Consider the following 13,953-nt stretch of genomic DNA (forward strand, 5'->3'; position numbering starts at 1 on the left):
AGGAGATCGAGACCACAGTGAAACCCCGTCTCTACTACAAATACAAAAAATTAGCCGGGCGTGGTGGCGGGCGCCTGTAGTCCCAGCTGCTCAGGAGGCTGAGGCAGGAGAATGGCGGGAACCCGGGAGGCGGAGCTTGCAGTGAGCCGAGATCGCACCACTGCACTCCAGCCTGGGCAACAGCGTGAGACTCCGTCTCAAAAAAAAAAAAAAAAAAAAGATGTGCTTGCTTCCGCCATGATTGTAAGTTTCCTGAGGTCTCCTAACCATGCTTCCTGTTAAGCCTTTGGGACTGTAAATCAATTAAACCTCTTTTTAAATAAATGATCCAGTCTCAGGTAATTCTTTATACCAGCATAAGAATGGACTAATACACCCTCTTTTTTTCTGTTTCTCTGGAGAACCCTAACTAATATAAGGACTTAACTATAGATGGACAAGGTGAGGCAAGATGAGTACTATAGCTTGTAAAAGTTTTTTTTTTTTTTTCTCTTTTGCTGTTAAAACCTGCACGGGCAGTTCCTGCCTTTTGCCACAGCGCATTTTATCCCTGGGTCAGGTTATGTTGCTCTTGGCTAAAGACTGCTTTGAGACAAATGCATTCCTGGAAACTACGTTGTAAATCCAATTGTCATAAAGCAGATTGAGCTTTCCCATGGAAACAATGTTACGTTGAAGAATAACAGCAGGACTAGTACCCTGCCCTTGCACAGAGCTTCATAGATCAAAAAGGACTTTCACATCCACTGTTGCATTTACTCCTGGAAGGTATGCAATATGTTCTCTGCTTTTACAGAAGAAATTGAGGCGCAAAGAAACAATTTGCTAGGGTCAGATGGTTAATAAAGGACCCAGCTGGGACTCAGTCCTCATTTGGTGGTCTTTCCAACTTCTTAACCATGCAAGGTCTCAGCTTCACACATAACAAAAAGTGTAACCATTGCAAAAATTCCAGAACTCCAGGCCCCCACAACTACAATTTTGCTCTTAAGTCACACACACACACACACACACACACACACACACACACACACAACAGGTAAATGGGCATACTGATTCCTCAAGAGACCCCTGAACTATAAAGCAGACATTTAATATGTAAATAACCACCACAAAGTTCCAGTGTGGTGGTTCACGCCTGTAATCCCAGCACTTTGGGAGGCCGAGGCGGGTGGATCACAAGGTCAGGAGATCGAGGCCACCCTGCCTAACACAGTGAAACCGCATCTCTACTAGAAATACAAAAAATCAGCCAGGCGTGGTGGTGGGTGCTTGTAGTCCCAGCTGCTGGGGACTACAGGAGAATGGCGTGAACCCGGGAGGCAGAGCTTGCAGTGAGCCGAGATCGTGCCACTGCACTCCAGCCTGGGCAAGAGAAAGAAAAAAAAAAAAAAAACCTTGGACTTGGCTTCTCCAGACCCCTTACTGGGAGGCACAGCCTTTGGCTGTGATGACACTCCTACTTTGATATTGCAGCTATACTATATTCTGCTCCACTAATAAATGCATATTTGGAAGCACCGCCCTTGTGAACCTCTGAACTTTCTTTAGAAATTGAGCCCTGTGGCCGGGCGCGGTGGCTCAAGCCTGTAATCCCAGCACTTTGGGAGGCCGAGATGGGCGGATCACGAGGTCAGGAGATCGAGACCATCCTGGCTAACCCGGTGAAACTCCGTCTCTACTAAAACATACAAAAAACTAGCCGGGCGAGGTGGCGGGTGCCTGTAGTCCCAGCTACTTGGGAGGCTGAGGCAGGAGAATGGCGTGAACCCAGGAGGCGGAGCTTGCAGTGAGCTGAGATCCAGCCACTGCACTACAGCCTGGGCGACAGAGCGAGACTCTGTCTCAAAAAAAAAAAAAAAAGAAATTGAGCCCTGTTTAGTGGCAGCTGCAGTGCATCACCACCGTTACAGGTGGAGTTATTTATTTTCCCCAAAATTTTTGTGCTGCAGTTCTAACCCCCAGTACTTCAGCATGTAGCCTTATTTGGAAAGCAGGTCATTGCAAATGAAACTAGTCCAGATGAGTCATACTAGAGTAGAGTGGGCCCCTAACCCAATACAACTTATAAAAAGGAGAAATTTAAACAGAGGGAGAACATGCAATATTTCACAAACCAAGAACTAGCAGATGCTAGGAGGAAGATCTGGAACAGATCTCTCCCTGGTGCCTTCAGAGGGAGTGTGGCTCTGCCTACACCTTGATCTCAGACCTAGAAAGCCTCCAAATAAGTTTCTTTTTAAGCCACCCAGTTTGTGGCACTGTATTATGGCAGCCTTAGCAGACTAATACGTGTGCAGCAAGCCCCCATTCTCTCCCTCTCCCACCTGCAACAAATGCTGCTGTCAGCTCAACTCTGGAATCCCTAGGTTCTCCCCCTCATCATTCTTCATGTGGGACCCTACGACTTTACCTCTCTTCTCCCCAAGCGAATGTGTTCTCTTCTTAGCCAAAGCATTGCCACTTATTTGCAAAATACAAGTAGTTTGTCCACAGCATGGGAATTATTTGCCCAGAGCCCTACATACTTGCTCTCTCATATGAAAGGAAAAATAAATCCTGGGGCCCCCAAATCACTAAGCTAAAGGGACAAGTCAAGCTGGAAACTGCTTAGGGCCAACCCGGTCCCATTCTATTCAAAGTCACCCCTCTGCTCACTGAGATAAATGTGTATCTGATTGCCTCCTTTGGAGAGGCTAATCAGAAATGCACAAGAATGCAACCATTTGTTTCTTATCTACCCATGACCTGGAAGCCCCCTCCCTGCTTCGAGCCTCCCACCTTTGCTTCTAGTTGTCCTGCTTTTCCAGACCAAACCAATGTTCATCTTGCATATGTTGATTGACATCTCATGTCTCCCTAGAATGTATGAAACCAAACTGTGCTCTGATCACCTTGGCCACGTGTCATCAGGACCTCCTGAGGCTGTGTCACAGGTGCGCGTCCTCAACTTTGGCAAAACAAACTTTCTAAATTAGCTGAGACCTGTCTCAGTTTTTCGGGGTTCACGCTAGAGAAGACATGGTGTCCAGCTTCAGAATCCCAAAGTGTCAGACAAGATGAAGCCTTAGAAGTCAGGTATTTCGGCCGGGCGCGGTGGCTCAAGCCTGTAATCCCAGCACTTTGGGAGGCCGAGACGGGCGGATCACGAGGTCAGGAGATCGAGACCATCCTGGTTAATACGGTGAAACCTTGTCACTACTAAAAAGTACAAAAAACTAGCCGGGCGAGGTGGCGGGCGCCTGTAGTCCCAGCTACTTGGGAGGCTGAGGCAGGAGAATGGCGTGAACCCGGGAGGCGGAGCTTGCAGTGAGCTGAGATCTGGCCACTGCACTCCAGCCTGGGCGACAGAGCGAGACTCCGTCTCAAAAAAAAAAAAAAAAAAAGAAGTCAGGTATTTCAAGCCTTGCAATTTGCAGGAAAAGAAGATGAGGACAAGGAAAGGGGGGTCATTTTCCAAGGATCGCATGCATAGCTCATTAATATTAGGGGTGTGATGATGACCCAGGAGTTCTGACTCTCAACTCAGTGCCTTTTTATCTGTCAATACTAGGTTTGCCTCCAGGGGTGATTCTCATTACCAGCTGTCCTGATGTGCACCTCTCTTGCTCCTTAAAAGTGAATTGTTGGACATGCATGGTGGCTCATGCCTGTATTCTTAGCACTTTGGAAGGCTGAGGCAAGAGGATTGTTTGAGGCCAAGAGTTCGAGACCAACCTGGCCAACATAGCAAGACTCCCCCATCTCTGTTTTTAAAAAAATAATTTTTAAAACAAATAAAGTGAATTGAATTTAGAATAGCAAACTTGGGCCAGGAGCAGTGGCTCATGCCTGTAATCTCAGCACTTTGGGAGGCCGGGTGGGGAGGATCACTTGAGGTCAGCAATTCAGGATCAGCCTGGGCAACATAGTGAGATCCCATGTCCACAAAACATTAAAAAAAATTAACAGGGCATAGTGTCACAAACCTATGGTCCCAGCTACTTGGGAGGCTGAGGTGGGAGAATGGTTTGAACCTGGAAGATCAAGGCTGCAGTGAGCCATGATCACTGCACTTCACCCTGGGCAACAGAGCCAGATCCTGTCTCAAAAAAAAAGAATAGCAACCTTGATTGAGTCATCTTTGTAACCCCCTTCAGCAGTCCTTCACTGTGTGAGTATTTTTTGTTGTTGTTGTTTGTTTGTTTGTTTGGAGAGACACGGTCTGGCTATCACCCAGGCTGGTTTCATTTAAACTATTAGGCTCAAGTGATCCTCCCCCCTCAGCCTCCCGAGTAGTTGAGACAAGTACACAACACCACACCTGGCTGATTTTTTAAAAAATTATAGAGACAGAGTCTTGCTATGTTTCTCTAGCTGGTCACCAACTCCTCACCTCAAGCGTTCCTCCCACCTCAGCCTTCCAAAACCCTGGGGTTACCATCATGAACCACCATGCCTGGCCTAATAAATGTTTTAATTGGATTGATCAAAACATCCCTTTCTGTTCAAATCTAGAAGATCTATAGGGAATAAAACTCTAGGTCAGTGTTTCTCAAAGTGTGCCCAGGGGAACCCTTGCAAAACTTTTTTTTTTTTTGGAGAAGGAATCTTGCTCTGTCACCCTGGCTGGAGTGCAGTGGCGCGATCTCGGCTCAGTGGTCTGCAGTAGAGTCTGGGGACACAACTTAAAAATAAATTTTGCAGGCCAGGTGTGCTGGCTCACACCTGTAATCCCAGAACTCTGGGAGGCTCAGGTGGGTGGATCACCTGAGGTCAGGAGTTCGAGACCAGCCTGGCCAACATGACGAAACTCCATCTCTACTAAAAATACAAAAATTAGCCAGGCATGGTGGCAGGAGCCTGTAATCCCAGCTACTTGGGAGGCTGAGGCAGGAGAATCGCTTGAACCTGGGAGGCAGCGGTTGCAGTGAGCAGTGAGTCGGAATGGTGCCATTGCACTCCAGCCTTGGGCAACAAGAGTGAAACTCCGTCTCAAAAAAAAAAAAAAAAGAAAAGAAAGAAAAGAAAAGAAAAGAAACACAGACACCTAGGTACCACTCCAGAGACTAATTCAACAGGTCTGGAGTGCAGCCTGGGCCTGGGGGATTTTTAATAACCACCCAGGTGACTCTCTGGGCAGGCAAGATTGAACCCACTGCACTAATGCTTTAAGACACTTGAGCATTCTGTGTAAAGAAAGTAAACAACTTGTCAGTTTGCTAGTACTCACACCACTTTTAAAACTCAAAGTTGCCAGGCACAGTGGCTCATGCCTGTAATCACAGCACTTTCAGATGCTGAGGCAGGTGGATCACCTGAGGTCAGGAGTTCAAGACTAGCCTGGCCAACATGGTGAAAACCCATCTCTACTAAAAATACAAAAATTAGCCATGGGGGTGCCCGGCCGCCTGTAGTCCCAGCTACTCAGGAGGCTGAAATGGGAGAATCACCTGAACCTGGGAGGTGAAGGTTGCAGTGAGCCAAGATTGAACCACTGCACTTCAGCCTGGGCAACAGAGTGAGACTCAGTCTCAAAAAAAAAAAAAAAAGTTCCATGTCCCAGGAACCTACTCAGTCCTGGACAAACCAGGACTATTGGTCAACCCAATAAGGAATGCAATTAAAGATCAACAGGGGCCAGGTGCGGTGGTTCACTCCTGTAATCCCAGCACTTTGAGGTCAGGAGTTCGATACCAGCCTGGCCAACATGGTAAAACCCCATCTCTACTAAAACTACAAAAAATTAGCCAGGCATGGTGGCATGCGCTGAAATCCCAGTTACTCGGGAGGCTGAGGCAGAAGAATCACTTGAACCCTGGAGGCGGAGGTTGCAGTGAGTCAAAATCACACCACTACCCTCCAGCCTGGGTGACAGAGCAAGACTCCCTCTCAAAAAATATGGCCGGGCGCAATGGCTCATACCTGTAATCCCAGTACTTTGGTAGGCTGAGGTGGGTGGATCATGAGGTCAAGAGATGGAGACCATCCTGGCTAATGCGGTGAAATACCGTCTCTACTAAAAATACAAAAAAATTAGCCAGGCATGGTGGTGGGCGCCTGTAGTCCCAGGTACTCGGGAGCCTGAGGCAGGAGAATGGCGTGAACCTGGGGGGCGGAGCTTGCGGTGAGCCGAGATGGCGCCACTGCACTCCAGCCTGGGCGACAAAGCGAGACTCCGTCTCATAAATAAATAAATAAGATCAACAGGACACAAAAGTGCTGTGTTAGGAACTACGCAAAGGTGAGCCTGGTGTTTCTCAGTTGGAACGCCCCTCCCCAGCCCACCCAACTCTGGCTCTCTCCAGTTCTTTCCAGAGAGTTCACAGGGAGTTGCAGTGTTCCTGCAGGGTGGTTGCTGCCCCTGCATCTCTAGTCCTGATTTCCTGACAATTCAGAAAGCATTTCCATGTTGGCCCAAAGTTTCTGTTTCCTGTTCCCTCCCAACACTATTTTTAGATCCAGCAGACATTTCCTGCCTTGGCCTGTCCCGCCCGCCTCAGTGTCTATCCCAGCCTCTGATATCAGGGTACATGCAGGGTGGGCCTCAAAGATGAAGTATCTGATTCCAGGTCTGGGACCCTGGTGGCCAGGAGCAGCTTAGCACCCAGCAGTGATCCCCCCAGGCTGTTGCTTTCCTGGTTTACTTTGTAAGCTGTAAAATAGTAGTTTCTCAGGTCCTTTTCCTTCAGCCTGTCTATACCAAGCTCCCTGTGCCTTTATCCATCCGTCTACAGCCTTAAAGGTGGACGAGCCCAACATGGTGGTATGTTGGCTGACTGTGCTACAACTTAACTGCGAGCAGACAGCAAAGTTTCCGGATTAAAGGTCTATCTGCAGCCTCCGTTTTCCAAACACCTCCTGTTTGTCAGGCACTATTCTCGTCTCGTTAAAGCTCACCGCAATCTTATGAGGTGGCAAAAGTCTTCATTTCCCAGATTAGAAACCTGAAGCTCAAAAAGGTAGACAACTCACCCCAAGGTGCACAGTGGCAGAGCCTCACCAAACTCCATTTCACCAACTGAAATGCCTCTGTGTCAGCATTTTTCAGTCTTTTCTTTTCTTTTTGTAATCGCCCTCCTATGGAGCCTTTGTAGACATTTTTTCCCCTAATACTCCCTCCTTTATGCAACGTTAATACTACAGATAGACCACATATCAGCTTATGGACTGAATGTGTATCTATGCTTTATACATTTAAAAAATAAGAATTGGGCCGGGCACAGTGGATCACACCTGTAATCCCAACACTTTGGGAGGTTGAGGCAGGAAGATTGCTTGAAGCCAGGAGTTTGAAACCAACCTGGGCAACATAGCAAGACCCCGTCTCTACAAAAAGTTTTTAAAATTAGCTAGGCATGTTGGCATGCACCTGTAGTCTCAGCTACTTGGGAGGTTAAGATGGGAGGATCACTTGAGCCCAGGAATTTGAGGTTGCAGTGAGATCACTGTACTCCAGACTGCGCAACAGAGCAAGACCCTGTCTCTAAGGAAAAAAAAAAAAAAAAGAAAGAAAAAATAGATTTTTTTACTCTTCAGGAGCCAATTTCGTCCCCTTCGGGTGGTAACACCCTTGTGGAGAATGCCAGCAGGGCTTTAAGTCTTACTGTTTTTTTTTTTTTTCTTGAGACAAATCTCGCTCTGTTGCCCAGGCTGGAGTGCCGTGGCACAATCTCTGCTTAGTACAAGCTCCGCCTCCCGGGTTCACGCCGTTCTCCTGCCTCAGCCTCCTGAGTAGCTGGGAATACAGTTGCCCACCACCACACCCGGCTAATTTTTTTGTATTTTTAGTAGAGACGGAGTTTCAAAGTGTTAGCCAGGATGGTCTCGATCTCCCGACCTCATGATCCACCCGCCTCAGCCTACCAAAGTGCTGGGATTACAGGCGTGATCCACCACACCCAGCCAAAGTCTTACTGATTTATTCTTTTTGCAGCAGATGCTGGTGGAGAAGAAGAAGGTAAAACCATAGAGAAGAGTTTCCCAAACTGACATTCCCCAAACTGTAGTGTGGAGAGGTGGTTCCCAGGAAGGACTCCATGACCAAATGCACCTGGGAAATGCTGAATGCAACCCCCACCTTTGATTTTATCAAAACATCTGGGTAGCTACTTCAAAAACACTGTTTAACTATTTCTACAATTTAAATTATGTTTTACCAATATATCCTAATTTAACTTGACCATCAATCTCTCATTTTTCTCATCTTCTCATTTTTTCTCTCTCTGCATTTGAAATTTTCATAATTATAAAAATTAACTATATTATAATATGGCATAAATATTAATTGTATTATAGTATAAATATTAATTGTATTATAACATTATATTAATTTTATATTGTGTTATGATTCTATTGATTATATATTATATATAATATTGTTATATTAATTATATTGTATTATTAATATTATAAATTACCTTGAGTTAATGTTTATAGAACATCCTTTTGGAAATGAGCCATAGATACAGGGTCGCTTTGTTTCCCATGTCAGTCTTGCTGGTGACATTGGCCTGTTTAGGTGAATAAGTAGCTTTTTCTGTGATCCAGTCAAGTCAGGCCAGTCAGACCAAGGAGCTATGACCGTCGACACCAAGAGAACACAGCAGCGTCAGCCCACCTCGCTGTATTTCAGCCAGGTGCAGGCAGCAGGAACCCAAGAAAAGAAATACATCATGGCAATGTCATTAAACTCTCACTTACTTTGTGCCAGACAGCAAAGCTGCCACTGGCAGGGCCCCACTGTCTCTGTGGGGGCCACTGCTGCCTTATGGGAGCCCCCAGCACGGAGCGTGGAGCCCTGGCCTCCTAGGTCCAGAGCAATCAGCAAAGGCGCCCAGCTGCTCTGAGAGCTCCTCTTCCCCAAGCAGCACAAGCCTGTTGCCTTGAAATCCCCTGCCCTGTCTCCACTCTCCTATCCCAGTCACGTTCTAAAAAAGGGGCCACACACCTGGCTTCCAGGAGCTTCATAGACTGATTGTATCAGAATCTCAGAGCATCAGAATGTGAGTTTCACACAGATGAGTCTGAAAAGACCCGTGTGTGAATTCCTGAAACACTAACTCTTAAAGGCCCCCATGTCAGACGCTTTGGGACCACAGCCTTTGTTCAGGTGAAACCCCTGATGCAGGCTTCTTGGAGAATTTATCTTGATGTGGCCTCTTAGCTGTAGTCAGGACCCTGGAGGGCAGGATGTGTTTGTTCATCTTTTTTGTCCCCAGTATCTAGCACAGTGCCAGGCATGTACTGCGTATTTAATGAATACTTGTTGCGTCAGTAACCAAATGTACAAATGAATGAAGGAATCGTCCCGCGCTTAGGGCAGAGTTATCAGCCCAGGCAGCTCTGTCTAAAGAACCTAGGCCTGCTCTTTAGGGAAAAGGGATCAGTAGTTAAAACCAGAACAACACCTGGACAGCACATGTGCAATTACTCACAGCATTTGCTTTAATTGCTTAGTAAATCCACACAATGTAACTTTATGCATCTCCAATAATTCCCTTGTTTGTTTTGAAAATCCTTGATAGAAAATAGACAGCGGGCTGAGCGTGGTGGCTCACGCCTGTAATCCCAGCACTTTGGGAGGCCGAGGCGGGTGGATCACAAGGTTAGGAGATCGAGACCATCCTGGCTAACACGGTGAAACCCCGTCTCTACCGAAAATACAAAAAATTAGCCGGGCATGGTGGTGGGCGCCTGTAGTCCCAGCTACTCGGGAGGCTGAGGCAGAAGAATGGCATGAACCTGGGAGGTGGAGCTTGCAGTGAGCTGAGATCGCGCCACTGCACTCCAGCCTGGGCAACAGAATGAGACTCCATCGAAAGAAAGAAAGAAAGAGAGAAAGAGAGAAAGAGAGAAAGAGAGAAAGAGAGAAAGAGAGAAAGAGAGAAAGAGAGAAAGAGAAAGAAAGAAAGAAAATAGACAGCAGGTGGGTGTTGCATGGAGTAGAAATGCCTGACTGCTGACACCTGGCCACCTTTCCCGTGAACTGACAGGGACGGAACCTGTGCTGGGATCCTGAAGGGGCGGCTCCACAATAGCCACCTGATTCTGAGGGGTTGCAAGCTGGTCCTGTACCTATCCTGTCATGCATGAGGGGCCTCCGACCTGCCACACCCTGTCACAGCCCCCTCCTCATCCGTGTCATCCTCACGACCATCCTGGGAGGCAGGCAGCCTTGGAGACTTCGCTCCCATTTACGTTGAGACGTTTGGGGAAACCCAGGAAGAAATCCGACCCCCTTGGTACAGAGGTGAGAGAAGGAGGTAGAGACAAGACGCTGAAGAGGAGAGACACAAGCAGAGAGGGGGACAGGACCTATTCTTAAAAGAGGATGCGCCCAAGCCATGGCCGTGGTGAGACGCCCGGTCGCCCTTCCACTCTCGGCCACCAGGTGGCGGACACAGGCCAACTAAGCCAGGCAGGGCTCAGGAGAAGCTGCCCAAAGGGCGGCCCAGGCAGAGGCAGCACTGCCAAGGTGGGACCATGCCCAGGAGGACACCGTGCAACACACATCCCACAACACACACAGTGCATCCCAACACACACACTACACAACATACATACCCCCAACACAACACAACACACACCACACATATACACCCCAACACACTACACACACCCCTACAACACACACCCCACAACACACACAATGCATCCCAACACACACTACACAACATACCCCCAACACAACCCAACACACACCACACATATACACCCCAACACACACTACACACATCCCTACAACACACACCCCACAACACACACAATGCATCCCAACACACACTACACAACATGCATACCCCCAACACAACCCAACACACACCACACATATACGCCCCAACACACACTACATACACCCCTACAACACATACCCCACAACACAATGTACCACATACCACACAACGCATGCCACACACACCCCTATAATTCACACCCACAACACACACAACATACCACACACACCCACAACACACAATGCATCCCAACATCCGCTACACAACACACATGCCCACAACACAACCCAGTACACACCACAAACACCCTTACAACACACATCCCACAACAGAATGGACCATATACCACGCAACACACACCACACATACACACCACACACACCCCTACAACACACACCCCACAGCACAATGTACCACACAACTCATCACACATCCATACAACACACCCCACAACACACACACAACATACCACACAACACACATCACACACCCCACAACACACAATGGACGACTCACCACACATACCCACAACACAACATAACACACAACACACACATCCCTACAACACACACCCGACAACACACCCACAATACAATGTACCAGACAACACACAACACACGCAGCATACACACAACACATAATGCAACACATAAACCTTACACATCACACAACACAAAAACAACACAGCACACACCACACACACCACAAATACACACCCCCACAACACATACCACTACAACAGATAAACACATCACACAACACACACAACACACAGCATACACAGCCTACATATACAATATAGCTCCCATACACCACAGCACACACAACATATACCACAACAACACATATGACACACACAAAACATCACACACACACCCCCCACACCTGCAGCGACTGCTCACTATCCCTCCACTTTGGGACACGTTACATTCTTCTGCCCCACTCCACACCCTGCTTATTCAGCCTCCAACCCCAAACCGCCCCCAACAGCACTCCTCCCCTTTTTCTCCTGGTATCTACAAATTCCAAAGTGCTCTTCATCAGCTTTTCCCAAACACGCCTGCCCAGGCCTTTCCCTCCCACTGTCCCCGCACCTCCACTGTCCACTCCTCATGAGGGAAAAATAAAACCTCCGCCAGCGGAACACTTTCTGCTTCACCAGGAGTTTTCCCACCTGCTTTCCTTTTGACCGTCTCAACCATCCTATGAGGAAATAATGAGGACTGCCATTAGATGAGTTGGAAAACAGAGTCCAGGAGGCTGAGCTCCTTGCCCGTCCAGATGGGAGGACAGGGCCAGCTCTTCAGATCCCAGGGTGCACCTCTGCGACCCCCACATCCCGCAGCTCTGCGTTCCACTCTCCAGACACACACCTGTCACTGCAAAGAAGCCCAGGTGTGTTGGGAGGGACAGGTGAGGGGAATCGAGGGTCACTGCCCAGAAGAGGCAGAGAGCCCCATTCCACAAGGCTCCATCTGCTTTTCCAGAAGTTTCTACCCTGGGAAAGAGGCACTCACAACCAGAGCTGAATTCTCTAGGGCTGAATTCTCAGTCTTCTTTGCACAAAAGCGAAGAAGACTGAGAAAGTCACTTGCAACTTAGTGAATGGCCATTTCTGCTGGAATTTGTCGCATGTGTTAATGACTCAGCACAGGGACTCCAGGGACAAAGGTTCTCAACACCCTGGCCACACGAAATGGGAGCTGGGTCTCTGTGGGACTGAGACCCTCTCCCCCCATCCACAATTCCCAGCTTCAAGTTGTTTTAAATACAACAGAGGGACCCAAACCTCCTTTTGGAGGCAAGAGGTATCTGCATAAGCCCTGCCTGGATGCCATTTCTTCACCCGCATCCATAGCACCTTCAGGTGGCTCCTGTAGGGATGTTAAGAGGCAGTAATTAAGGCTGGGCACCATGGCTTACACCTGTAATCCCAGCGCTTTGGGAGGCCGAGGCAGGTGGATCACGAGGTCAGAAGTTGGAGACCAGCCTGGCCAACACCCTGTCTCTACTAAAGATACAAAAAATTAGCTGGGTGTGGTGGCACGCACCTGTAATCCCAGGTACTCGGGAGGTTGGGGCAGGAGAATCGCTTGAACCTGGGAGGCAGAGATTGCAGTGAGTTGAGATCGTGCCTCTGCACTCCAGCCTGGGCCACAGGGCGAGACTCTGCCTCAAAAAAAAAAAGCAGTGATCAGGACTGAACACCTAAGACAAGGGACAGGAAGAGAGTGGGGACGATTAACTCAGACACAGTGCAGGTCCTGGGGCTCAGGCCTCTTTCAGGTCAAACACTGTTTTCAGCCCCCAGGGGCCTTCCTGACTTCTAACATGGAGACCCTTGCAGCCCGAACCCACTTTAGGGTGGCTCTCAGACTTTGGGGTGTGGACAGCTGCTCCTGGCCTTGGGGAGGCCTCTCTCAGACTCAGCCTTCTGCCCAGAGCTAGGACTTAGGTGAGTCAAGTGAGCACCCAGGGCACAGATATGCAGGGCGCTTCCTCTCAGGGCAGGTACTGCACCCTGAGCACCTCGCTGCCTCCTGCTAGCCCTGCTCCAAGCTACCCTTTCCCCTCCCATCCCTTCTTCCACCTCACACGTCCATTTCTTCATCCAAAATATGGAGACCACAAATCTCACACCGTGGATGCAATGCCCAAATGACATGTCACCATTTCAAAAATGCATTGTTTGTTCATTTTTCTTACTTCTATTTTTTGAAATGCTTCTCAAAGCAGTAGAAGTTCCCAACTGAATCCTTTGTTCAGAACATGTAAACACGGCCAAGGAATGAGGGCTTGTTCTGGTGGAACCGTGTTCTTGGGGGTCAGGGAGGCGGGAGGAACAAAGACCTTTTCCACCTGCAATGGAGTTTCCCAAAAGTGTGAGAACTTCCTAAAGACCGTTACCTAAGACATTAAAACAGTCCCCAGTGTTCAGTGGGTGTGCAATAATGGCCAGTAACAGCATAGTCCGAATCCAGGCTGGATACATCACACAATAGATGCGAGGTACCCCATGCTAAGATAACGTGGGATAAGAAACTGTGGTCTCAGCTGGGCACAGTGGCTCACGCCTGTAATCCCAGCACTTTGGGAGGCCGAGGTGGATGGATCACCTGAGGTCAGGGGTTCGAGACCAGCTTGGCCAGCATGGTGAAACCCTCTCTCTAATAAAAATACAAAAATTGGCCGGGCACAGTGGCTCACACCTGTAATTCCAGCACTTTGGGAGGCCAAG

General features: G+C 48.4%; 1 long non-coding RNA gene across 1 annotated transcript; it reads left to right on the plus strand.

Annotated features, from left to right (window-relative positions):
- The first annotated feature begins 686 nt into the window (after window positions 1-686).
- Window positions 687-8,151, plus strand: LOC139362515 (uncharacterized). Its single transcript, XR_011621621.1, has 3 exons — window positions 687-768; window positions 2,864-2,936; window positions 7,916-8,151. It is a non-coding gene; the product is annotated as an uncharacterized lncRNA (long non-coding RNA).
- Window positions 8,152-13,953: the final 5,802 nt, after the last annotated feature.

The sequence above is a fragment of the Macaca nemestrina genome, chromosome 4 (genome assembly GCF_043159975.1).
Source record: "Macaca nemestrina isolate mMacNem1 chromosome 4, mMacNem.hap1, whole genome shotgun sequence".
In the NCBI taxonomy this organism is placed as follows: Eukaryota; Metazoa; Chordata; class Mammalia; order Primates; family Cercopithecidae; genus Macaca; species Macaca nemestrina.